This window comes from Delphinus delphis, chromosome 2 (assembly GCF_949987515.2).
Source record: "Delphinus delphis chromosome 2, mDelDel1.2, whole genome shotgun sequence".
Classification (NCBI taxonomy): domain Eukaryota; kingdom Metazoa; phylum Chordata; class Mammalia; order Artiodactyla; family Delphinidae; genus Delphinus; species Delphinus delphis.
Window position 1 is genome coordinate 73,143,077 of NC_082684.1, and position 25,774 is coordinate 73,168,850.

Below are 25,774 nucleotides of genomic sequence, written 5' to 3' on the forward strand. Positions count from 1 at the left end.
ATGAATAAATAATTTTGAAGTATACCAATATTTTATGGCTGATCTGGTCAAATTTCCACTTGGAGGAGACTGTATCTGTGTTGAAACACACTGTCCTTTCTCTATTATCTTGGCCTTTGTGAAGGATGAATCCTTGGACTCATGATTTTTCACCCTGAGTTTGTGTAGGAAATCAGGATGTGTCTAATTATCATATAGGGCGTCAGAAAATTCTCATAACAGTTCATTTAAATTCACTTAAATTAAAAATAAAGAACACATTATATAGCAACAGAGGTTTTTTTTTTTTTTTTTTTCTTTTAAAGAGGAGATCGGACTCCGTGAATCAGATGAGCACTTTCAGAACTCATGGGGATTACTGCTTTAAAGGCCCAGGAGGAGTAGATAAGAACCCGTCAGCTCTGTCAGTCCTCACTGTGCCCTGGTATATTGATGCTCTCTGTGACTGTTGATCTATGACCTATTTCTCTCTAAAAGCTGTCTATTTAAAATCAGTTCTCTCTTCTTCTGCCCAGCTCAGTGAGCATGTCTTTTTTTCTGTGCTGCTCTTGGAGCTGACCCTCAGGATGGAGAACCTTTGACAGAATAGCATCTTATCCTCAACTCAAGGTCTCAAAGTCATGATTAACTGGCAGATACTGGCTTCAAGAAAAAAAAAAACAAACACACCAAGACACTAGTGCTTAGAATCCACAGGGCTTATGGGGTAAGAGTAAGGGTACTAAGAGAAGAGTTGGAAAACATGTTGGGCAGAGGTGGCCAGGCTCTCCTGGTGAGTTGATGAGTACCTTGGCTCCCTTTGCCCATGTGTCTGCCCCCTGTCCTCCCTTTTCTCCCACCTTCGGGGGCGGGGTGCTGTCTTAGGTGCTGAGCTCAGACAGGCACAGAAGACTGGTCTTTGGGGACTAGGGTGTGTTGACCTTTGCTTCTCTATTGGCCATCTCCATCCTTCTGTCCCAGCTTTCTCTCTCCGTTGTCATTTGATACTATTCTGGATGGCATGAAGTACCCTGGTAGCATCATTCGTTTTCATTCTTTTGTCCTTAAATGCCCTTCTCCTCCTGTCTTGTATCTTTGCAATCACTCTTCAGATACCACCTCTTTGAAACCTTCTGTGACCACTGAACTTGTACCCTGAGGCAGAGATGGTCTGTGCTACTCCTGTGCCGTATATAACTTATCATGCTCAAGTGTGATTACTTGCTTGCATGTCTAGACTGAACATTTGAGGGATGGGACTGTGACTTGTACATCTTGTATCTTAGCATGGTGCCTGGTGTATGATAGGTACCCAAAAGAGGGTGGATGGATGGATGGATGGATGGATGGGTGGGGCACATTCAAAGAGAACTTCTGAGAAAGGAGAGAGAGCGTATTTTCAGCTGGGATACATGGGAAAAGCTCTAGGTGGGGACAGGAGTTGCTTATACTACATAGTTACTGAAAAAGCTGCATATATAGTAGAGGATAGAAGTATGTGCTACGGAGAATGAGCTGTGCCTTTTTTTTTTTTTTTTTCCAGAGTAGAAACCATGTAGTTGGCAAGAGATGACATTGCAGTCATTTGGCTTTCCTTCTTAAAAGCTCTGGGATTTTTACTGAAAGATCCAGTTTCTTATGTGTAAAATGATATCCTATAATGTAGGTTCTATTTTTAATGTGAGGATCAATTGAGACTTTCAAAGGGCTCAACACCCTGCCTTGTCTGTCGTGAGGGCTCAGTAGGGTAAATGGTAGCTCTTGCTATCACCATCGGCCTCTATTGTCTGATAGAATTGAGGTGCCTGGTATAAATGTTCTCCCACACCCTGAATAAGAAATGTAGATTCATAGGTAACCACAAAATGTGTGTCTGGGTGTTAGGATTCACTGGAAATGGGATTATGTCATCTCTTTTGTCTTCCTACTTACTTAGTACTTCTTTTTAGAAAGAAAGGCACTTATCAGTTTCTTAGGAAAGCACTTGGTTCTAAAACAAATTTTTCATGCAAGGCATTCATGGGAGTCTTTCTAGTTGTTTAAAAAATATATGTGATAGATGCCTGTATCTATATATTATTTGCAAAAAGTGTAATTCTTTCCTGACGTTCTAGAGAGCAGGGGACATGCGTTGCTGTTTCTATTTTGATATGGAAGCAAGTTGTGTTCTTCCGGGACAGCTTGATTTTGGCCATTGTTTGTATGTGTACAGTTCTGCCCCCACTATTGGAGATACATTTAAAAATCAGTGGTAGGAGTTTCTAATAGTATTTATTTACACAGTCATTCATACGTTCATTTCCTGCGCTGCTTTTCTCACCTGGTCTTGCAGTGCTGGATCCGGCAATGATTACTGTTTTCTTTCCCCCTTAATGTTCTTAGAAGCTACTACAGTTGCCAGTGATAAAGACTCTTTGCATGTGCCTCTGAGCCCCTTCTCCTCCGAATATTTTATAGCCTATGTTGCTGTTTGGGTAGTGGCCAGTTTTCTTTGTTGCCTAATATAGGTCAGTCCTGCCGTAGTGAATTTCTGAGCAGATGAGGAAATGAATGGGAACCATCTACACACATCTGGTGATGCGGACCCCCCATCCTTTCTCTCTAATTCCAAGATGCTCAGAAAGCTCTTGTAATCCATTTGGCGGCAAGACCTCCCTTGAGCAAGAGTCTATTTATATTCTTCATTTATCTTGTTTAGTGTGGTTATCCGTCAGTTCCGCTGCAGAAGTATTACTGTGTTTGAGTATGAGGTGCTGACCAACACTTTACGGGGAGCATAAAGTACATGTTACATTTCTAAAATGTTAAAACTTTTGCATTCCAAAATACATTTGGCTGTATGGGATTTGGGTAAGAGATGTGGGCCTGTAGTATTTTTATTAGGGCCTCTAAGACTTTTTTTTTTTTTTTTTTTGCGGTACGCGGGCCTCTCACTGTTGTGGCCTCTCCCGTTGCGGAGCACAGGCTCCGGACGCGCAGGCTCAGCGGCCATGGCTCACGGGCCCAGCTGCTCCGCGGCATGTGGGATCCTCCCAGACTGGGGCACGAACCCGTGTCCCCTGCATCGGCAGGCGGACTCTCAACCACTGCGCTACCAGGGAAGCCCTAAGCCTTTTTTTTTTTTTTTTTTTTTTGACAGCCTTCCCTTGAGATTCTCTCCTGGGTACCATCTTTGTGTGGCATGCAAATGAGGACCTCCTTTGTCTGTCACTCAAGCAGTATTTAATGAGCTGCTGTGGCTTTGTACTAGGAATTGGGAAGAATGAGGCATTGGCTCTTTTTGCCCTGGAGAAGCTCAGAGACTCATAATGATGTGGAAGGTGCTCAGTCTGTGGATTCCTGCCTGTGGTGGGATAATCACAGCCCGAAACTTCACCAAAATTGCAAAGGTAAAGAAATGTGGAAGAGAATGTAATCAAGGAGCAGTTGTGTATTTGCTGTGGTCTTTGAAAAGTAAAGCCAGAGATGGGGCTGCAGAGGAGCCAGTTTTTGAAGAGCCTTATCTACCAAGCTAAATAGTTAAGAATTTATCCTTCGGCAGTAAAGATTCTTTAAACCTGGGAATGAATGATTGGGTTCGCATTTTAGTAAGAGCCCTCTAACGTTATCTTAGGGGACCCCCAAAAGAAGTCATTGAAATATTCTGGGCAATAGTCCTATAATACTTATATTGTATAGTGCTTTAGGGTTTTCAAAAGATTTCTCCAGCCTTAATTTCTTTTGCAGTAGCCTTGGGGGATGGGTAGGTAATAACTAAGGAAACATTTCAAGAAGTGACTTGCCCAAGGTCATATCCAGCAACCGGCTGTACCAGCTCTCCTAATTCTATATTCATTCCTGCTTGAAAGTGATATTAAAACATTTTAATATACTGTCCAGATACTGAGCATACTTAAAGGTAATCTGCCACCAGTGTATCTTTTATACTTGTACTTGATTAGACTGTCAGCTCCTTGAGGACTTGCAGTATTAAATTTGATAAGCTCACAATAGGCACCACCAAGAATTTGCTAAACTTTCTCCTCCAGAGCAAGCACAGTCCTAGAAAGAAGAAACATTTGTGAAAACAGAGGGGCTGTCGTTTTTCTTGTTGTATATCTCATCATGCGTACTTATTAGGCAGTTTCTATGTTTAGGACACAGCACTAAGTGCTGTGGGAATACAAAATGCAAAACAGTTAGATTTAAATTTTTTTAAAAAGTCATGAATTAAGCCTGTTCTGTCCTATTCAGATCTCACCAAATTTCTTGGCTTTTTGTAACAAATTTCCTTTTTAAAGGATGTTAGGTGTTGAAATCAAAAGCCTTCTTGCACAGACTGACTGGAACTCTTAGGCTTATACATTTGCTTTGCAGTCATTAGGTATAACATGGCACATTTCCGGGTGGTTATCTTTGAAACAAAGAAAGAAACAAAACCATTAAATAGGCATATTTTATTATGAAAGAATGAAAGTTTTACCTTGACTAGATGCCCAGTAATATCACCTCACAAGTGAGAATCATCTTGTGATTCATACTTAAAACCAGTAGTCACCTGTAAGTTTTGTGTCAACCCTACTGAATTAGCACTGAAATTAATGATGTAATCTTTTTCTTACACACCTGGCATATACTGCTGTTTATGCTAGCAGTATTTCCTAGACTGTCTAGGCGTTAGGGAAAAGTCAAGGTCTAAATTATTCTCAGTCTTAAGAATCCATGTCAGTTTTAAAGCATTTATTGAGTTGATTCAGTTCTGATTTCTTTTACCACCTTTGTATCAGAAAAGCTTTGGGGGCCCCAGAAGAAATTCTAGAGGTCATTCAGATCCAGGGGCTAGACTGGGGGAAAGACAAATTAGGAAACTGATTCCTGTGGGTTCAAGTCCATTCTTCATCTTGTTAATTATAACTTTGGTCAAGTGTTTGAGCCTCTGGTTCCTTATCTGAAAACTGAGGCTTATGATAATGTTTTTCAAAGATTCTAAGACATACATTTTTATCTTAAAACAAGATGTGTTTTTGTTTTTGTTTTGTTTTTTCGTGGTATGCGGGCCTCTCACTGCTGCGGCTGCTCCCGTTGCGGAGCACAGGCTCCGGATGCGCAGGCTCAGTGGCCATGGCTCACGGCCCCAGCCGCTCCGCGGCATGTGGGATCCTCCCGGCCCGGGGCACGAACCCGTGTCCCCTGCATCGGCAGGCGGACTGTCAACCACCTGCGCCACCAACTGCGCCACCAGGGAAGCCCAAGATGTGTTTTATAGTGCATTATATGTTATGGTTTAATTTGTGGTGTTTTTGTTTAATATAGTGGTGCATAAAATGATGCATCTTAGAATCAGTGATTTCTTACATTTGATGAAATATGGTAATAATTTGCCTTACCAACCTCCTGAGTTGTTGTCAGGATCAAATCAGATATGTTTACTAGAAAACTACCGCTGTGCCAACTAACATGCAAACAAAAGCACCTTCCAAGGTCCCTGGACAATTTTTCTGCCTTTGGTATTTCTGGGTTTTTAAAATAAATTATATTTATTTAATTATTTATTTTTGGTTGCATTGAGTCTTTTGTTGCTGAGCGCAGGCTTTTCTAGTTGTAGCGAGCAGGGGCCACTCTACGTTGCTGTGTGCGGGCTTCTCATTGCAGTGGCTTCTCTAGTTGCGGAGCAAGGGCTCTATGCGCACAGGCTCAGTAGTTGTGGCTTGCAGGCTCTAGAGCGCAGGCTCAGTAGCTGTGGCACATGGGCTTAGTTGCTCTGCTGCATGTGGGATCTTCCTGGACCAGGGCTCGAATCTGTGTCCCCTGCATTGGCAGATGGATTCTTAACCACTGTGCCACTAGGGATTTCTATGTGTGTTAAAAAAAAAACTGGGAAGAGTTGGAAAATGAAAATTGCAAATCTATATGAATTAAGATATCAAATGTCTTTCTTAAATATTTGAAGTAACAACAGAATTTCAGTTGACTTACACTTGGACTTCCTGAAAGATTCTATTTTTCTTTCAAGCAGTACCTCAGTCATGTTGGTCTTATCTCCCCTTACTTTTCCCTCCACTTCCCCGCCCCTAAATAAGAGCGCTGAGTAAGGCCAGCTTTGGATGGGAGAGGAGTGTGGGGTGAGAAGATCATTAATTTCATTTTGGGCACATTGAATTTGAGATGAGTTTGAGGCATCCAAGTGAAGATGTTGAGTAGGCAGTTGAATTTGTGAGTCAGAGATAAAAAAATGTGGCATTTGGGTTATAGAAATGGTAGATGAAGGCTTGAGCTTGGATGAGATCACCTAGGAAACAAGAAAGCAGGATTGGGACCGGACGTTGACAAGCCACCTTCAGCCAGCAAACCTGTTTTATTTGGCCTATGCAGTGTTTTTCAAATATTTGAACAAGTTGCTGTAGCATGTTTAGGGGTTTTTGGCTGCCCCAAGTATACTTTGTCTTTTGACGGCAGCACCCTAGTTTCCTTTTAAGAAATTCCCTATCCCCCAGTCTCAGACCTTAGCCTTAGGTAAAGTTCTTCCCCTGACTCTGAATGAAGCATGGGACTCAGGGCTGGCCCATCATTCCTGAGTCGTCTGGCCACAATGGTTGGTTCAAGAATGGCCTTCTAATAATCCAAGCTGGTCTAATCAGAGGGAATTTTGAGACTGGGGGGTGGGAGGTAGAGGAAACTCCAGGAAGAGAATCTTTCTCCTTTTCTACTTAAACCTGGCAGGATGTGGTCTGGAGGTCTAGCAATGGCCTTGCTGCCATAGGGTAGATCTTATCTGAGAATTAGGGACACGAAGAATCCAGATAGAGAAACTGGCCCTGATCCTGTTGATTAAACCCTGTGGCAAGCTGTACCTCTAGGCTTTGCGGTTAAATGAGCCGATAAATTCTCCTTTTGGTGTAACCCAGGATTTCTTTTATTCACACCAGAAAGAAATCTTAATTGCCAAGATTTAAAAATCGTGAGTTTTCATTTATATATCAGGACTTTGGCTTGAGCTAAGTAATTGTTGTTTTAGTAGGAACATCTGCTCTCCATTTTATTATAGTCTGTACCTCTCCCTACTGTCATCTGACCCCGATGCTTCAGGTCTGTTGCCAGCTATCCTGTTGGTTCTGCTGTGCTTTAAATTGTAGACCTGTGGGGGAAGTGAAAGTCAACTTTGTTTCCCTTAATTGTATTAACTTGCTTGTCCCTGTGGGTAGTTGGGCTTTTAGCTGCTGATACAGAGTGAAAAGGGAAGGAGACCTAGATTCAAGCTTTGAAGAGTTTGAACCGTGGAAGAATAGGCAGAGGAGGATAAGCTTGCAAAGAGAAGGAAGCCATGGCGGCAGGAAGAACATTGATTGTAGAGGCCAAAGCAAGGAGTGTTTCAGGGAGAAATTGATCAACATGGCCAGATACTGTCAGGATGTCAAATAAGATAAAGAGTGAAAAAAAAAATTCTCATTTGAATTTGGCAACAAAGAGATCATTATTGATCCAGCCTGGAGCTGTTTCAGTGAGTGATGGAGCCATGCTAGGTTGGAATGGGTTGAAAAATGAATGGGAGATGGAAAAATGGGAGATATCCAAGGAGGACAATCTTTATTTTTCCTGTGAAGGAAGCAAAGAAATAAAGCACTAGCTGGAGACGTGAGGTTGAGGGTAGAAAGCTTTAAAAATAGGATTCGAGGGCTTCCCTGGTGGCGCAGTGGTTGAGAGTCCGCCTGCCGATGCAGGGGACACGGGTTCGTGCCCCGGTCCGGGAAGATCCCACATGCCGCGGAGCGGCTGGGCCCGTGAGCCATGGCCGCTGAGCCTGTGCGTCCGGAGCCTGTGCTCCGCAACGGAAGAGGCCGCAACAGTGAGAGGCCCGCGTACCGCAAAAAAGGATTCGAGTGTGTTGAATTGTTGATGGGAAAGATCTGGTTGAAAGGGAGAAGCTGGTTGAATAGACAGGAGAGAAGAGACAAGGGGTAATTGATTATATGAGTCTGAGAAGGTGGGATGAAGTGGGATCTAAAGCCCAGTGGAGAGATTGACCTTGGGGGAGAGGAGGGAACAGGATGCAACGGGAGGGCAGAAGCTGAAGTTCAGTAGTAAGTTAGTCTGATAATGAGAAGTTGCTGTGTCATAGGTTCCATTTCTCTGTTAGGAGGCAAGGTCATCTGGGAATGGGGGTGATGGTGGTGTGGATGTCAGAAGGGGTGGCCCTTTGAAGGTGAAATAAGAGTTGAGGAGAGTGGGAGAATGAGTGGGTGGGATCACCCAGCGTTGTGGAGGACTGACTCGTGAGTGGTTGGTGCTCACGAATACTGAATGACTCTCGGCAGTGCCTGGGTACTCATTTGTGGGCACAGACAGAGCTACCATAGGTATCAGCTATGGGGTTTGGCAGAAGAGGAAGGACAAAAGGGTGAGCAAGGTAACTTGAGGGCATTTGTCAAGGGTGTTATGGGATGCGCTCTATGGAGATGTTGGCCTTTAGAAAGGAAGCTGAGTAAGAAGGGACATGAAATGAAACTTCAGATGAGGCCCAAATGGTTGATCACAATGAAGGGGATTTTAATGAGGCAGCCGAAGCTGAGGGTATTGTAGTCAGAGGAGGGATGCTGGGTGGTGAGTCTTGGGTGGAGTGCTGGAGAGGTTTTGTTGGAGGTGAGGCAGGCCAGGGAACAGAGACCAGAGTGGTGATGGATTTTGGATATTCAGGTCTCCCTTGCTCATTGCAGGACTAAGACCGGAAAGGAGAATTTTGGTCAGGGTTCAACGTCATTTGTATCTGGGTTGGCTGTTTTAATAAGAATAGGTTATCCATTTCCTCTTAACCTCCTTCCCTTTGATTTCAATGGAAGAGTATATTGAAGTGGTTTGGGGCCTACCTCTGTTTTTGCAATATGTCCAGAGAGTGATATTAGGAAAACTGTGTCTTTAATCACTTTTGGTACAGAAAATGTAAATCATTTAAACCTCTTGAGTTCATAGACTTTTCAGTTGCTGGAATGATTTGGTGCTCTTTTGCCTTCCATAGTCATGTTACTTCTGAAGGTGACTGATGGTGTAATCAAAACCTTTAAGAGGAGCCCACGTTTAACTGGATCCCTTGTGGCTCTCACTATGATGAGCTTTGAAGGCAGGGTAAGTAGGAAGCTATATCAGAGACATCTGTTGTTATTTGTAACGTGTGTCGTGCTTTGTCAGTAACAGAACCCGAGCAGGCCCATCAGTCGGTAGTTTATAAGCAGTAATCCGAGAGCTCAAAAAGTTCTTCTCTGAATGGTAAGGCATTGGAGCCAGCATTGCTTATATGTGAGAGGGGAAAAAGGTTTGGAAGTCTCGCCAAGGGGGGGGAAAAAAAAACCTTGGGATTTGCGTTTAATAAGATGCTAAATCTGATAATCTCAAAACATCTGAAGGTTGTGATAAAAATCCTCACCAAGTAATCAGGATGCAGCAGTCTAGAGTCTTAAAAAAAAAAATTCAAGCGTGTAGGCTTTCAGATACAGCATCTATTTGTTACTGATTCTGAACAGATTAGATAAGCGACGGAGCACAGGGAAAGACGACTCAGAGATCTGCCACAGAATGAAGTGTCTTACAGCCCAGAGCAGCTCTGCTGCCAGCCAGCCACCACTCTGCTCTCTGTAGGGCTGTTTCCTTATTCTTCCCCAAGGAACCTGTTTATTTATCCCCACTCTTACCTGTACTTTGCCCCATCCCAAGGCCTGCCCTCCCCTTTCTCCATCTCACATCCATTTTACCCTGCCCAGTGAGGCCAAAGCCAAGTCCAAAATGATACTAGATCTTTCCTTTTTCTGACTCCTTTGTGTATATTGTTTGTGTATCTTAGTAAGTTAGCTCTTTCATAGACTTCTAGATTGTTAAGTTTGTGAGAAACCTTGGATATTTTTTGTTCTCAAACTATTCGCAAAACAAGAATCACTTTACCGGACTCAAGGCTTAACAGTCTGCAAGTTCCTTTAGATCTGGTGTATTCAAGAGTCTGGAGACTTGGGTCCTCCTGTCTGGGACTTCAGGCCTTTAAGGATTGCTTCATTTTTCTCCAATAAAGAGAACGTTGCTGATGAGCATGGCATGTCCTTGACCTCTGCTGTTTTATACTGTTTGACCCAAAAGCAATAGTTCAGACCCTGCCTTGATCATTTTTCCTTGCTCTCTAAATAACTAAACCACCTGCTTTGTCCTTAGAATTTTTTTTGAAAGGCTGAGTTCATTCTCGACATAAGTCTTCTTGTGGCTTATTAATTCCTTCTGTACTTTTGTGTACATCTTTACTTGCTGTTGTAAAGCTTATAAAGTGGGAGGTGGGGTGTAAGTCTACCAAGCATTGCTTCTTGGGCTCAACAGAGCAGAGGGGGCTGAGTTAAATTGTAGCCAAGGAGCCCTTTCCTCCTTAAGGTCCTTTAAAGTCTCAGTTGACTTTGTAAACTGCCAAGAGCATTGCCTGGGACGGGGTAGGCCATTAATGGTAGCTATTCTTATTGGGCCTAGGTGGCTGGTCAGAAAGATCCCACATTAAAGAAGTTTATCACCTAAGAACTAATCTCCTACATGAAGTGAACCTCAGCATTTTCATGTCGTGGTAGTTCTCTGTACTGAGGCCAAAGTGTAAATGGGGACTTTAGAATCACAGAGTGTTACAGCTGGCAGGAAATAGATGTCAGCATCTAAAATATTATATAGAAGGAAACTGAGGTCTGGAGAAGATTGATAACCGTCCACAGGCCATATAGTTTATATGGGTACACTGGGACCTGGATGCAGCTCTCTGGGCTCTGGAACCAGGATTTCCCTAGCGGACCAAGGTGTATGACTCTGAAAATTCACTCTTGAGGGAGGAATGTGGAAAGACAGGAGGAAAGGGATAGTGTCCGGAGGGTACCCTAACCCTGGGTGGCGATGTCAAATAATAGCATAAATTTAGAGGTTTAGCCCCGGATATTTCAGCACATTACTCCTCTCAGATGGTTGTCCTCTACGTCTGCTCCTTTTTAGGTAAATTCTGGGTCAGTACTTTGGAAAACCAGGAGGGTGTGGGGTTCTAGGAATAATGAGAGCCTCCCGTAATATTAAAGGTCACAGCTTTGACAATGCATTTGGAAAAGACAGAGAAGAGCCTGGTCTCAGAGAAGCCTTCAGGCTTTGTGGGAAACTCGGGTTCTAGTGCATTGCTGCCGAGGCCTGGGGTGGGCGCTCAGCATTTAGCTATGTAAGGACCGAGTTGCAGGTGAGCACGAAGCCCCTGGCAGTGGCTGAGGTCTGGGATATATGGAGAATTTCTGGGAGACCTGCTTGTGTACACTGCGGGAAGGATGCGAGAATAAAAAAGTAATACCAAAAAAAGAAAAAAAAAGTAATGCAGCACCATGGTGACAAAACATTTTGAAAGGAATCCATCCAAAGATTAGGGGAAGAATGTGTTTTCTGGAATTACTGACATGGGAGCAGAGGATAATGGGGTTGTATGTTGTCGAGAAATCCTGTGTTTCTTTACTTGGGGAGAAGACCTACTAGTGACCCACAACCAGGAGAATTTGGAAAGAGGGAGAGTTCAGGGGTGGATGTCTGAGCAGGCAGAACAAGCACTGAGTTTGAGCTAGTGGATGACAAACTGAGGTTCAGACCCACGCGGTTTGGTTTCACAGTTGGAAATCTCAACTGCTGTGCTGTCTGTCTGCCCCTGCTCAGCTGCTTGCTGTGATCCAAGCCCTGGGAGAAGCAGCCAGGTCCAGTTTAAGTGCTCCTGCTTCCTGGTGTCCCCCAGGGATTCCTTAGAGCCTAGTAAGCCGTTGAGACATATGATGGCCCAGGGCCACCCTTAGTCAAACGGCCATGATTTTTAGGTCCCCATGGAGTCTTGATCTTTTAATGCACTTGCATCCTTTCCTTAGACCATCAATCTTATATCTTGGTAACTGAGTACCAACTGGTTTCCTCTGCCCTTTGGAGGTCTTTAGTCAAACTTGGCTCAACCCAGAGCCTTCTCGTGATTCCACACATTCCTGTGTCTTCCTTGCTCACGCCTCCCTCTGCCTCTGAGCGTCTGTGTCCTAAAGTGCTCTCGTGTCACTCACGTGCGTTCTGAGTGCAACACTTTTTCCCACGCAGTTTCCCTGGGAAACCGAGTCCCATCAGATGGGCTTTTGTGAAGACTCGAAGAGTCACAGTTTGACATATGTGATCTTTCCCCAGCTTTACTGATTCCACCCCTCCTTCATATTCTTTCTCACTCGAGTATCAAAGTTCTATCCACGTAGGGGCAGCTGTGGGACAAGTCCTCACTTTATACCTTAACAGCTAGCACAAATAAATACTGCCTATTTTCTGAGAATTCTGGTGAATAAAAGATTTGTCCCATTACATTCACTTCAGCTTGGGTGCAAATATATACAGAGATACCTAGGCCTTTGACTATGCCATTACTGGACTATTTCATATTAATTGCTACTAAATCTTTTACCGCTTACTCAGCACTGTACACTGTACCGCTGGACAGCACTCACCTCAGATTTCTTTATCTCCTTTATCTGCCAACTTCTCTTAAATGCAAGACATTAACTTTGCGTTCAGTTCTCATACCAGTTCCCATGTTTTTAGAACCTAAAGCATGTGTGAATCTCATTCCATTTCCCCTTTCTGACTCCTTGTAGCCTAGAATATAATGATCTTGGGTTGTTTTTGTTTTTTCATGTCCTATTTCATATCCAGGAGTCTCCCTGATAGTACAACGCACCTAGAATTTTCTTTTGAGTAAAAGCTGTGTATGACATGTGAATATTCTGAAGACTTGTGTTCCTTTCTCTAGAATCATGTGAATTTCTCCCCATCATTCTTATTGGCATAGATTGTCTGAATGACTTATTTTCTCAAAAGAGCCATGAGTGACTTAGTGGAATTGGAAACTAGATCCCCAGTTCAAAGGCATCTGGTGGGGATTGGGGAGTGACTCTCTCTAATTCTGAGGATTGCCTAGGATCTCAGAAACTGTGAGAGATTTTTTCTAGGTTCAGGGAGTTGGGAATCTGCTACCATTCATAAAGTAAAGGGAAATCGAACTGCATCCTTGTTTTTGCTTTTTTTTTTTTCCTAGACGAAAAGTTTCTGCTCTGGGGAAAGTAGAAGAGTCCAGGTTTAAAATAGATTACAGTATTCACTGATGAGGCTAAAGAATTAGAAGTTTGTAAAATCTTTTGTTTCTTGGATGAAAAAAGGAAAAAAGGGAGAGGATAGAGTAGAAAAAAGATGTATTAAGTTATAATAGCAGTAATAGGTAGCATTTATAGAGCATGTATGTGTTAGGTGCTGTCCTAGGAATTTTTCCATTTCTCATCTCAGTTAGTGTAGCCCTATGACACTCCCACTCTTTATTTTGTACAAGAGGAACCCATGCTGCACAGAGAGGTTAAACAGCTTACTCAAAGTCTCATAAATGTCAGGTTGGTGATTTTCACGTTGGAAATGCAGTCGAAGTCTCACACTCTTTAACTTCAAGGTTACAATGCGATATGTTGAGTCATCTTAACTTTTTCCCTTGATTTGAGTACAGCCTCCCACAGTATATATAAAGCACAGGAGAAGTACCAGTTTCAGCTTCTTTTTCTTGTTGTTGTTTGTTTATTTAATGGCAGGGTTAAAAAAAAAAGGCAGTGTGCAGTCTAAGTCAAGTTTAATTAGACCCGTGTGGAAAACATAGCAATTATCGATGCCAATTTCCAATGTTTTTCTTTTTTCATGTTCAATTATTAATAGATACGGCACACATATTCTTTCATTTTCTAAGTGAAATGATTGAAGCAGGCATAGGATTCTAAGCCGTTGCTTAGTTTTTTTTTTTTGAGAATCTTCATCTGAAAGGAACATTTTCTCTAAAAAAGAAAAAACATCTGTTTTTGTTTGTGGGACGCATCTTCCCTTGGAGAATATGGTGTTACCAGGTGTGGAATCTTGGCATTAAACTAAATTTCCCTTTCTCTTTCCTGAACTGATGGAAAGGAGTGGGGTGGGTTGGGGGAGGGGAGGGGTGGTGGTGGGATATACACATACATAGATGTATATAGATGCACATCTCCAGACCTGTCCAGTATCTGGAAAGAAGGTCTTTCATTAGGTCCCAGACACCCCTGTTTGTCCCCAGCTTCCAGTGCTGAAACTGAGGTTTTAGAAGAATCTCAAGAGATTTTCTTGGGCTAGGTTGTCCAGACGGGGTTTTTTAAAAATAGCATCTTTCCTTTATTTTATAGAGGAAAAGATAATGAAGAGTATCTCCCCTTTTCCAAATATAAAAAGGATGTTTTTCTGTTGCTTTCATAATTGAATTAAAAATCCCTCAATGATAGTTTTTAATATTTTCTTCATGATTATAATGTTCTTCCTTTATCTGAAGCATGGAAAGGTTCACAGAAATATAACAAAGAAAATATTCTTACTATTTATAAAGGACTGTCTATAGAGTTTTGGTATTATAGATGATTTAAAAATAGTTTATTAGGTGTCTTCCCACATTTAATACAGTAATTGCAGAAAATTGGGGAAATTCAGAGAAATAGATGCAAAGAAAAGCAAATTCTCGTAGTCCCTATACCCGGGAGAATAAACAACAACAACAAAAACCTTAAACTTACTGTTTTCATGTGTGTTCTTTATCTGTGAAGAGTTTTTACACCTTTCTCTGTGTTGAGTTTTTGTTTCTCGGTTAGGATCATACTCTAAATGCAGTGTTGTTTCCTGCTCTGTTGGAAAGATGTCTCAGGTTCAGAGACAGCGGATTCAGGGCTTCTTTGCTGAACCTACCCCGTCACAGGTCAGCTGGCAGCCTGGGTCATGGAGTGCCTCAAAAACTTGCTGTGTGGTCCATGCTGCTGAGTGCTGGGCGGCAGAGAGGACCTGCCTTCCCAGCTCACAGAATCGCTGGAGAAGACAAGCAGATGTTTTCATGGCCACTTCTGTTTTTTTGGAGTGGAAAATTTCAAACATACAGAAATAGAACATTACAATGGACCCTGTGTGCCTTTCTCTCAGCTTCAACAATGGTCAATTTATAGCCATCTTTCTTCATTTAGATCCCAACCTCTTTTCCCACACCCTGGACTATTTTGAAGCAAATCCCTAACATCCTATTATTTCACTAGTAAGTATTTCTATACACATCTCTGAAAGAAAAGGACTCTTGCTTTTCTTTTAATACTGTAATATTACCATACTTTAAGAACTTCTGTAATATAATCAAATATGAAATATCTAGTCAGGACTGAGATTTATCTGTTTTCTTTCTTTTTTTTTTTTGTTTGTTTGTTTGTATCAGGATCCAAATAAGGCCCGGACATTGCAATTGATTGACATGCCTCTTCAGTACCTTTTAGTCTGTAGGTTCACCCTTCACTATCTTTTCCTTGCAATTTATTTTTTGCCAAACCAGACCATTTCTTCTGGTCTATTGGCTGGATTTTGCCAATAACATCCCACAGAGTTAAATGTCAAGTGTTCCTGTGTTTAACATATTCCTTTAGCCACCACATTTCTTGGGAATTGGTAGTCACATCTAGAGGCTGGGTCAAATTCTATTTCCAGTTTTTGTCAAGAATACTCTAAGTATGTGTGTACTCTCATCAGGAGGCATTTAACACCAGTTCCCTCTCTGTGTGTGTGTGTGTGTGAGAGTGCGAGTGTGTGTGTGAGAGAGAGACAGAGAGACAGAGAAGGAGAGAAAAAGAGAGAGATGTGAACAGTTAATGGTGATTAGGGGTTTCAAAACCTTCATTTCCATCATTTCTTCATTTATTAACTGGAATACTTGAATAAAGAGAAACTTCTTCTAATCAGCTACTTGGTTCTCCTGGGTAAAATTTATATAGGAAAGGCAGGAAATATGTCTGATTCTTTTTCTTTATTTACCAGTTTTTAAAGTAGTTACGGTTGACCCTTGAACAACATGGGGGTTAGGGGTGCTGATCCTTTATGAAGTTGAAAATTTACATATAACTTATAGTCCGACCCTCCCCATTGGTGGGTTCAACCAACAGCAGATAGTGTTGCACTGTAGTATTTACTACTGAAAGAAACCCACATATAAGTGGGTTCAGTTCAAACCCATGTTGTTCAAGGGTCAACTGTTGTTGGCTCCATTAGCCAGCTAATTAGTAATGTCCTCAAAAGGTAGCCATTGAGAGAGAGTGAGAGAGGTATGTGATTCATGAAGAATTCATGAATGAAAAAATATTGGTGTTTTAATCCATTGCATTTATTCTTGACACTAAAATTGTCCCGTCTTTGGCCAGTGGGAGTCCCTTGGTGCTGACTCCTGGATCCTCTTGATATGATTCTAGTGGTCTTTGACAGCTTCTCTGCTTTCTGTATGTTAAGATATTCGAGGCCAGTGGTTCTCAAAGTATAATCTGAAGGTGCCTGAGGGTTCCCAAGACCCTTTGAAGGGGTCTGTGAAGTCAAAACAGTTTTCATTGTGGTACTAAGACATTGTTTACCTCTTTTATTTTCTTATGTGTTTAGTGGAGTTTTCTAGAGGCTACATGTTGGCTCTTGGAATGTGTGTATATTCTTGTTTTCTAGAATTTGGAGTCTTCAGTAATCTCTAAGAATGTAAAGGGGTCCTAAGACCAAAAAACTGCTGCTCTAGGCTCATTTTTTAACATTTCTTGCCATGTACATGGAATCACTGGTGACCTTGTAAATCAGCTCCCTTTTTTGTCAACTCTTTTATTATGTGGGTGTGATCTGCTCCAAATCTCAAAGCTAATAAATAGCAAAACCAGAATTTGAACGTAGATTTTTATGCAGTAGTTTTTTTCCCTGTAAAACAATCACTGATATCCAAAATTTATGATTAATTAAAGCTTAGAAATTGTAAACACTGCCCGAAATGCCAGACATGTACATTTTAGAGGCCACCAAACAAAATTAGCAGTTCTTTTTCTCCAACGGAATGGCTGTCAAAAAGGGAAAAACAGATGTAGAGGCAGGATGAGTGGTTGCTATAGCTCCATGATATAATGTAAAACCATGCACTGAATATGTTGTTTTTCTGGTCACAGTAAGGAAATTCAGAATGCAGTAGTAACTCATTAGCGTGGCAGCTTTTAAAGATTTCAGTCATCTGGCGAAAAGCCTGCTTGGCCCGTGGAATTCAATAATGGCTCATGCGGGCTTCCCTGGTGGCACAGTGGTTAAGAATCCGCCTGCCAATGCAAGGGACACGGGTTCGAGCCCTGGCCCGGGAAGATCCCACAAGCCGCGGAGCAACTAAGCCCGTGCGCCACAACTACTGATCCTGAGCTCTAGAGCCCGCGCACCACAACTACTGAGCCCACGTGCCACAACTACTGAAGCCTGCGCGCCTGGGGCCTGTGCTCCGCAGTAAGAGAAGCCATGACAATGAGAAGCCCGCGCACCGCAACGAAGAGTACCCCTGCCCACGGCAACTAGAGAAAGCCCGTGCACAGCAACGAAGACCCAACACAGCCAAAAATATTAATTAATTAATTAATTAAAAATAATGGCTCATGCGTTTCCCACTAATTTCTGAACCCAGGTACCGATTGATTGCTTGAACATGTAGCTTAGAAATACCTTTTTTTCATCTTGTAGTTCGTTGAATCAAATCCTGCAAGAAAACATCCTGCAGTGTTCAGATAATGGTGCCTTAAGCCTGGGACAGTAATTTTTCCATCACTAGTTTGGGATTAGCAGATGCAAACTATTATATATAAAATGGGTAAACAACAAGGTCCTACTGCATAGCACAGAGAACTATATTCAATATCCTGTGATAAACCATAATGGAAAAGAATATGAAAAAGAATATATATTTGTTTAAATGAATCACTTTTCTGTACAGAAGAAATTAACAACATTGTAAATCAACTATACTTCAATCAAATTATAAATAAATAAAATAATTTTTCCATCACTGAATAGTATACAAACCTCTAAAAGATGGCTACTTAAAACCACTGGATTTTGCAGTTCCAGCTCCTTGGGGGAATCTTTATTTTGCCTCACTGTGTTGAGCTGAACTCAGTAACTTGTCCTTTGTTTACTGTTCCCAGTAACTGCGTCTTCTTTTGGATACTGAACAACATTGACTCTTACTTCCCAGCCACGCAGGAGAGCTTCCATCATAAGAAAAGGAAGTAAGCCTTCAAAACGGCTTTCTGAAGCTAGTGTATGTACCAGAGGCGATCAGCCTTACGTAAGGTCCTTGAGTATTTGCCAAAGTAAGAAACACCCGACAGCCTCAGGCGCCATCTGGAAAAGTGTCCTCATAGAGGAAGCTTGGCTCAGAGCTCACATCACTGTTCAGGTGCTTCATCATTACTTTGTGGTTCGGGGGGGAGTGAGGCAAAGAACTTGTCCAGAGTTTCAGGACTCTCAGTAAAATGCAGATGTCTTTGTTGGAAAGTAGATTTTGAATACTGATACGTTTTTTTCTTTATGAGCAAACTCATTTTCCACTGGAGCCTTGCTTGTGATTTTTCTCGACATTAAATGTCAGAGCAAAATGATGTAAATATCTGCTCTAGGTGACTAGTTGCATTTAGATTTATGGATTTGTAAAGTCAGGTGCCTGGGCTTTTCTAGCAAGTCATTCATTGATGTTGTGAAGATAGTTTTAGAATACGTGCAAGTTAGAGTAAAGGTAGTGTTTCATAGGGATGGGCACTACCATGGGTCATGTCAAAATTTTATTTTCTTTATTTGCCACTTTGACCAAATTGCAAAAACAAATTTTTTTTTTAAATTTCATGTTCAGTTCACTGAACCGTCCTGTCTCCATATGCTCACTGAACCACAGCATGTGGTTTATGATGTAGCAAGCCTTGAACGTATGGCTGGGGAATGTCAGGAATTTGGGGTTCTGGTGTCATTGAGGAAAATGGCCCCGCCTTTCTACACTTTGGTTTCCTGTTTAGAAAGTTCTGTTCCTTCATAAGGACCTTGAAGTTCTAGGAGGGAAGGTGCTGTGTGTGTGGAGTTTTCCATGAAGTGCAGTCCTAACGGAAAGGCTGAGTTAAAGGTAGGTGAATGCTTTATAAAAACATGTTTTACATATATATGAGATATTTATTAGTTTATGCCACACTTATTTATTTACTTAAGTATGAATTAGCCCCAGGCAATTTGAAGTCAGATTTAAAATTCAGGTTTTGTTTACTTAATGCCCTTCTTTCTCTTAAGGAGGAATAGAAAAGCTTAGGAAGTGGAAATTGATGTTAATGGCCTGAACAGGTTTACTGGAGAATCATTTTATCGAGGTGAAAATGAGGGCCAGATTATTTTTGTTCTTGCTGTGTGTCTAATTCCAGGCAACTTTGGAGGAGTCCATAAATCTCACTCCAAGTCTCAGGGAGAATCTCCATCATAAAGTGAGCCAGAATGGAACAACTCTGTGACGACTGCCTTGGCTAAACATCTCTACTGGTGAGAACTCAGAATTACACGAGTGCACTTGGATGTGGGATCGATTATACCGATGATTCCCACGAGGAACAGGAAACTCTTTTAGGCTCTCCCAGTGTGCTTTTGCAGCTCTGAAGACCTCTTGCCTGTTCCCCCAGAGCTCAGTGAGCCACTGTTGGGAGCAGTTGTGTTCTGTACTCTTGAGGTGAAGCTGGACTGGTGTGAAAAGTGGGGATAGCCTATTAGAACAGCATTTCTCTCTGGGGGGTGCTTTAACTCTTTCAAGAAAAGATACGTAGTGGCATTGAGTGATTTGTAACATACAGTGGCAGTCACTGTTGCTTAAATTTAGGATCATGTGATGTTCAAATGTGTGGTATTTTGATTTGGTATTAAATGCAGGTTTTTTGTGTGTGATGTCATTTTTGCATGAAGAGTCTATATGTAGGTGCTTTGGAGCCCAGAAACCAGTGGGACTGGAAAAGCTGCTCTGTTTAGTTGAGGGTCAACACCAAGTTGGAGTGAGTTCTCAGAGAGTATGTGACACTGTGGCCATGCCATGTTCCTTAGTGAGTGAGATTGGGCTTGTTGGGTTTCTGTTTCACTGAGGGGGGAGAGCTTTTGTGTGCGTTTGACTCTGCTCCATGATATGTGGAACATGACATTTGTGGACTTAGGTCTGGGGGAAAATGTGGTTTAATTTTTTATTGCATAGTTTTGTATAATTTGTGTAATTTTTCTCTCTGTTGCTTTGAGAAGCAAGTAGAAAAATGGAAAAGCAAAGAACTCAAGTGATCTGCACATGAGATTAAGAGGAAAAAAGTCTCCAGGAAATAAGATACGTGTATGTTTAAGTTTTAGAACATCAGGTATTAAACCCAGTGATGGAGAATTCTCTACTGGGAGTTCCCTAGTAGCTTAGTGGTTAGGATTCCAGGGTTTCACTGTCACGGCCTGGGTTCAGTCCCTGGTCGGGGAACTGAGATCCTGCAAGCACGTGGTGGGCCAAAAAAAAAAAAACAGATTTCTCTACTTACCAAAGTATTTTGAAATTTCATTTTCTAAAAAAAATTTTTTATTGAAGTGTAGTTGATTTTCTGCTGTACAGCAAAGTGATTCAGTTATACATATATAGATTCTTTTTCATATTCTTTTCCATTATGATTTATTACAGGCTATTGAATATAGTTCCCTGTGCTATACAGTAGGGCCTTGTTGTTTATCTATTTTATATATAACAGTTTGTATCTGCTAATCCCAAACCCCTAAGTTAGAAATTTCACTTTTTCATTGTTGCCTGACTTAACTCGATGTCTTGAAAAGTCTTATAGTTGTTTAAAGTTGTTCTGAAGTCAAAACAAAACAAATTTGCTAGAAAGAGTCTTGGCTGTCATCTAGTGTGTCCTTTGTACTTGCTGATGAATCTATCCAGTAGCTCACGGTGAAAGTTATATCTGAGTCTCATATTCCCCATGCCTAGCACTAGATTTAACACATAATACATATTGGCTGGCTGGTGGGCTGACTAGGGTAGTACTTACTTTAAAAAGAAAAAAACAAAACAAAAACAAAACTTGACACAAACCTTTTGGCCAGAATGTACTTGAATAGGGTCTTAGTGGAAAATTTGAAAAGTATGGTTAAGGGTATAAGAACAACTCTTCTGGGCTTCCCTGGTGGCGCAGTGGTTGAGAGTCCGCCTGCCGATGCAGGGCCCCGTCTGGGAAGATCTCACATGCCGCGGAGCGGCTAGGCCCGTGAGCCATGGCCGTTGAGCCTGTGCGTCCGGAGCCTGTGCTCCGCAATGGGAGAGGCCACAACAGTGAGAGTTTTGGGATTTAGAAACTTTGCCCTTCTTCTATGAATTGTTAGATCCTAATGTCTTTAGAATGTAAATTCTAAAAACTTCTGATGTGTAAAATGTATAAAAACATTTTGGTGTGTAAAATATCATTTGTGTTACACATTTTCAAGCTGGTAGTCTTTTTACCATTACTTTGTGAGTATTATTTAATTACTATTTGAGAGTCAACAGAAGAATGAATGAATAAGGATCATCGTTCCCGATAGACACTGTTCTCCCATATACCAAAAATTAAATATAATGCGGATTTTAAAGTTCAAACAAGAGTTTGGTAAATTAATATTAACATTCAGTGATTTCTTAACCTAAAGGAGTTTATTTTATCAGGTCATGGCCATGTTTGGAAAGCTGAGAATTTGAACTTGAACCATATTTTTTCTTCCTTTAAGTGAATCGTGGCTGCTTCCCATGGGTAGAGCTGGGTCTAGGATCTGATCATTTTGCTCATGTGAGACTCAGGAAAATTGGTTTCTGAAGCTATTTGAAGGAATTTCCCATCCTCCTATTTGGTTTCATGCTTCAGGTGCTGGTGCCGGCTCCATGGGCAAGTGTCTAGAATGGAGAGGGAGCAAGGCCTGCACACGTGGTCCTTGTTTGGTGAAAGGCTGCCCAACGTGTGTCCACTCCGGGAGATTCTGTCCATTCTCAGTTTATTTGGGGACTTTAAGATGGCATGATAATAACTTGGGTTTCTAGAAACCCTGCTTTATGACCTAACAAATGTGTTGTCTGTGAGATCTCTTTTTGAGATGTTCTCACTAGGTCAGAAGAATCTAACCATGCTGGAGTATTGCAGGGATCATTTCTTTTGTGGCTAAAATCTTCAGATTTGGAGAAAAGAATCCAAATATCTTCTGTATTTCATCCATTCCTTCCACAAATGTTTATTGAATATGTCTGGTGTGCCAGGCACTCTTCTAGGTGCTAGACAACATGGGCATAATTCCTTGTCCTTATAGAGCTTCTCGTTGGGAGAAATAAGTTAAATATGTCAGATGGCGATATGAGCTCTGGAGAAAATTAAAACAGGGATGGGAGATAGGAATAGGGCTGAGGGAACCGTATTAGGACCTGGGGTCTTACTTCCGGGGACTGAGTAGACCCACCCGCATGAAACAGCCCAGTCCTTTCTGTTTTGTGGCTGATCGTGCTGTCACCTTATTGCCAGCATTGTCACTGTCACAGTCGGAAGGCGTTTATCTCACACCTATTAGCAAGACTGTGCACAGAATGAGTCATGGATGAGTCCCCAAGACTGGCAGCCCTTGTGTGGACACATGCAGAGGACTTACAGATGACAAATTTTTCAAATGACGGTATTCATTCAGCAAATGTTTACCGAGTGATGGTATATAGACAAGGCATTGTGGGGAATAACAAGATGAATCATGTATATACCTTGCCAACAGAATGTATGGTCTAGTAGATTTGTATATAGTAGATCATTTGCAAGCCAGTGATTCCATATCACAAGAAGTCCATAGCGTATGCTGATTTGGTCTTTTGCTGAGGCGTGGTGTTTCAGTCAACTGCTTTGGGAGGTGGGTATGGGGTAACTAACCTAGGAGTGGTGGATCAGCAGTTGCCCGGTGTCCAAATTCCAGGGCAGCACTGTTTCTACCCCTCGTTTCATGTGTAAAATGCACACTTGAAGTGAAATATGCTTTCTTTGTGAAAGATTGCGCTGAGAAAAAAAGCCAACTTGCAGTGCTGGTGACGAAAGTGCTGATCCTAAGGCGTGATGATTCTTAGCCAGAAAATGGAATCATTGAGGGTCTCAAGGAAATACCAAGCATTTTGCTCCCTTTGTAAGGGGAAATCATGTACTGCACTAGTATTTTGCCGGCTTGGAGATGAGCCCCTCATGAGTGTATTATTTGCGTGGATCTTGATAAGGTCCCTAAGGGAAGTGTGGACGTGGGAGGGTTTATCCCCCTTGTCTGAAGGTGCCTCTCAGAGGAAGCTAAGCAAAGCTTCTTCATGAGCTGCTTCACCTGTGTCGTAATATCCAGTTATTCCCATTCCTTCCAAATAAAGGGTCACCCATCTTTGTGTGAGGCTCCCTGGCATTTATTATACAGATGGGATCAAAAGTTTACTGTATAAAACATAGTTTTATATATGTATGTGTGTGTGATATACACACACACACACACACACACACACACACATATGTACAGACATGCATCCATGCATACCCACAGAGAGCAAGGGAAAGCTTGGAAGGGGAGGGAAAAGTCATAAAATACAGTGGCCGAGGCTGTGGGTTAGTCACCAAAACCCACATTTCCCTCTTCCTGAGCCCACAGCAAGAATGCATTTTCCAAGCTCCCTTGCACTTACGTGCGACAGGTAACTGAGTTCTAGCCAATAGAGTGACCCTGATAAAGATGGCAGAGCCTTGCAGCCTGAATCCCTATTTCAGTGTGAATAAGAGGAAGACCTCATTCACCCCTTTCCCAGGCACAAAGTTCTGAGGTGTTTGAGCCATAATATATTTTGAGGTCTGTTTCAGCAGTGACTAGCCTTCCCTTACTAATACTGATTCTCTGTGTGGTAAATGAGAGAGGCAAAAACCACAGTTTCAGGGCTTTACTCTTACTTCATTGGGACCCTGGACCCAGTTGTTTCTACCTGAATGTCAGAATCAGTGCTCTTGGAAGGGGGTGGTTATTGTGCTGATAGGTTCAGGCTGTGTGCTTATTACTGCACTCACCGTTCAGTGCTTACAGAGAGCTACGCTTCTTCTTGTAGCCCCAGTGTCTGAGGGTAGAGTGCTAGCTAACCCTGATTTTCTTCTTTTTTCCTCTTGTCCACAAATATTTTAGTTGACCAGACCACCTCAAATGGTACTCTCAGCTGGAGGTAACAAAAAACTCAAGTCAAAGAGAAAAAACAGGTGGTTGCCAGAGGGAGGGGGTGGGAAGAGGAAAGAAATGGGTGAGGGAGACTGAGGTGCAAATTTCCAGTTGCAAAATAAATGAGTCACAGGCATGAAATGTACAGTGTGGAGAATATAGTCAGTAACTATGTGATGTATTTGTAAGGTAACTAGATATTGCGGTAATCATTTTGAAATGTGCAGAACTATTGAATCACTATGTTGTGTAACAAGAACTAACATGGTGCTGTAGGCCAATTAGACTTCAAAAACAAACAAACTCAGAGAAAAAGAGATCAGATTTGTGGTTATCAGAGGTGGGGAGTGGGGAGGTGGAATTGTCAAAAGGTACAAGCTTCCAGTTATAGGATAAATAAATACTAGGGATGTAATGTACAACAGGATAAATGTAATTAACGCTTCTGTATGTTATGTATGAAAGTTGAGAGTAAAACCTAAAAGTTCTCATTGCATAATTTTGTATCTATATGAGATGATGGATGTTCACCAAACTTATTGTGGTAAGTCAAATCGTTATGCTGTACACCTTAAACTTACACAGTGCTATATGTCAATTCTATCTCAACAAAACTGGAAGAAAAAAATCGAGTGGATTTCCTATAGGAATAAACTGTTTTTCACCAGTTAGTGATTTTATTAAGAGCTGAGTGGTACATTTGACTTCAGGTGCTGTTTGTCTGTGACTCTTAATCCAGTCAGACCTTCATCCACAGATTGCCACACCTCAGCTATCTTTGTATTCTTTCCCTAGTCCTTTACCCCAGAGCATAGCACCGTGCTTTATATATTATGTGTGGCTAAATAAATGTTTGATGAATTAATTAATTACTTAAATCTCTTATGCTGGAAGAGCTTCTTGAGCTAGTTTCATGCTCGGTGAATAGTTCTTTCCATGGTGAACATCACTCCTGCTACGGATGTGTTGCTGTCAATTCACGTGATGTTTCATCTTGTTTAAGTTTGTGATGCTGGCCTTAGCCAATAACAGGAGTCACCCAGCATGAGGTTTGAGAAGGGAGAGAGGTGATGGGCTAAATGGTTGCTATATGAGTGTAGTAGCGTGTGTCTTGACCTGGTTCCAAAGGTACTTGTAGGGCTCACGTCTGGTAGATGATACTGAGGCACATTCCTATGCTTTTCTTGGCAAGAGAGTCCTCTCATGTTATTATATGTACTATGCCGCTTGATTTAATAGAAGAACAACAGATTAGTTTTTATCTGCCTGGTAACTAGGTTTGTATCTTAGGTCTTGCTTGACTCAGCAAAGGTTCTGGAGAATTCTCTGTAAAGAGATACATGCACATTCATAATTAGGCTTGTGTCCCCTAATACAATTACAGCTGAAATCTTTCCCTCAGGGATTTATGCTCCTTCTTAAGAGCACGTTTTAATATCGGTAACACAACGGAAGGATGACTTAACAGGATTGAGGACACTAATGGCTAGGAAAGAAATTGGGCGTTTCATCAGCATATCTTCCTTTGAGCAGCAGTGGGGTTACCTTCCATGTCTTTCTTCACTGGTCCTGCCTTCCTCTCCAGCTGAGAGGTGACTTTGAAAGAAGCTGGCCAGAGCTTTTCTCTGATCTTGCTCTTCTCACTTCTTTTGTCAGTTTATGATCCTTTTGCCAAAAGTCAGTG

The 25,774-nt window shown here is 41.8% G+C and overlaps 1 protein-coding gene across 3 annotated transcripts in view; it reads left to right on the forward strand.

The window, feature by feature from the left end:
• The window catches only part of STXBP6 (syntaxin binding protein 6), a 273,957-nt gene that overhangs the window by 16,537 nt on the left and 231,646 nt on the right, over positions 1 to 25,774 (forward strand). The window contains exon 2 of one of the 3 annotated variants that reach the window (XM_060004743.1): positions 8,969 to 9,075. The exons of the other annotated variants lie outside the window; for them this stretch is intronic. The gene's annotated coding sequence lies outside the window, so the exon portion shown is untranslated. The remainder of the gene's footprint in view (positions 1 to 8,968; positions 9,076 to 25,774) is intronic. 3 annotated transcript variants of the gene reach the window in all.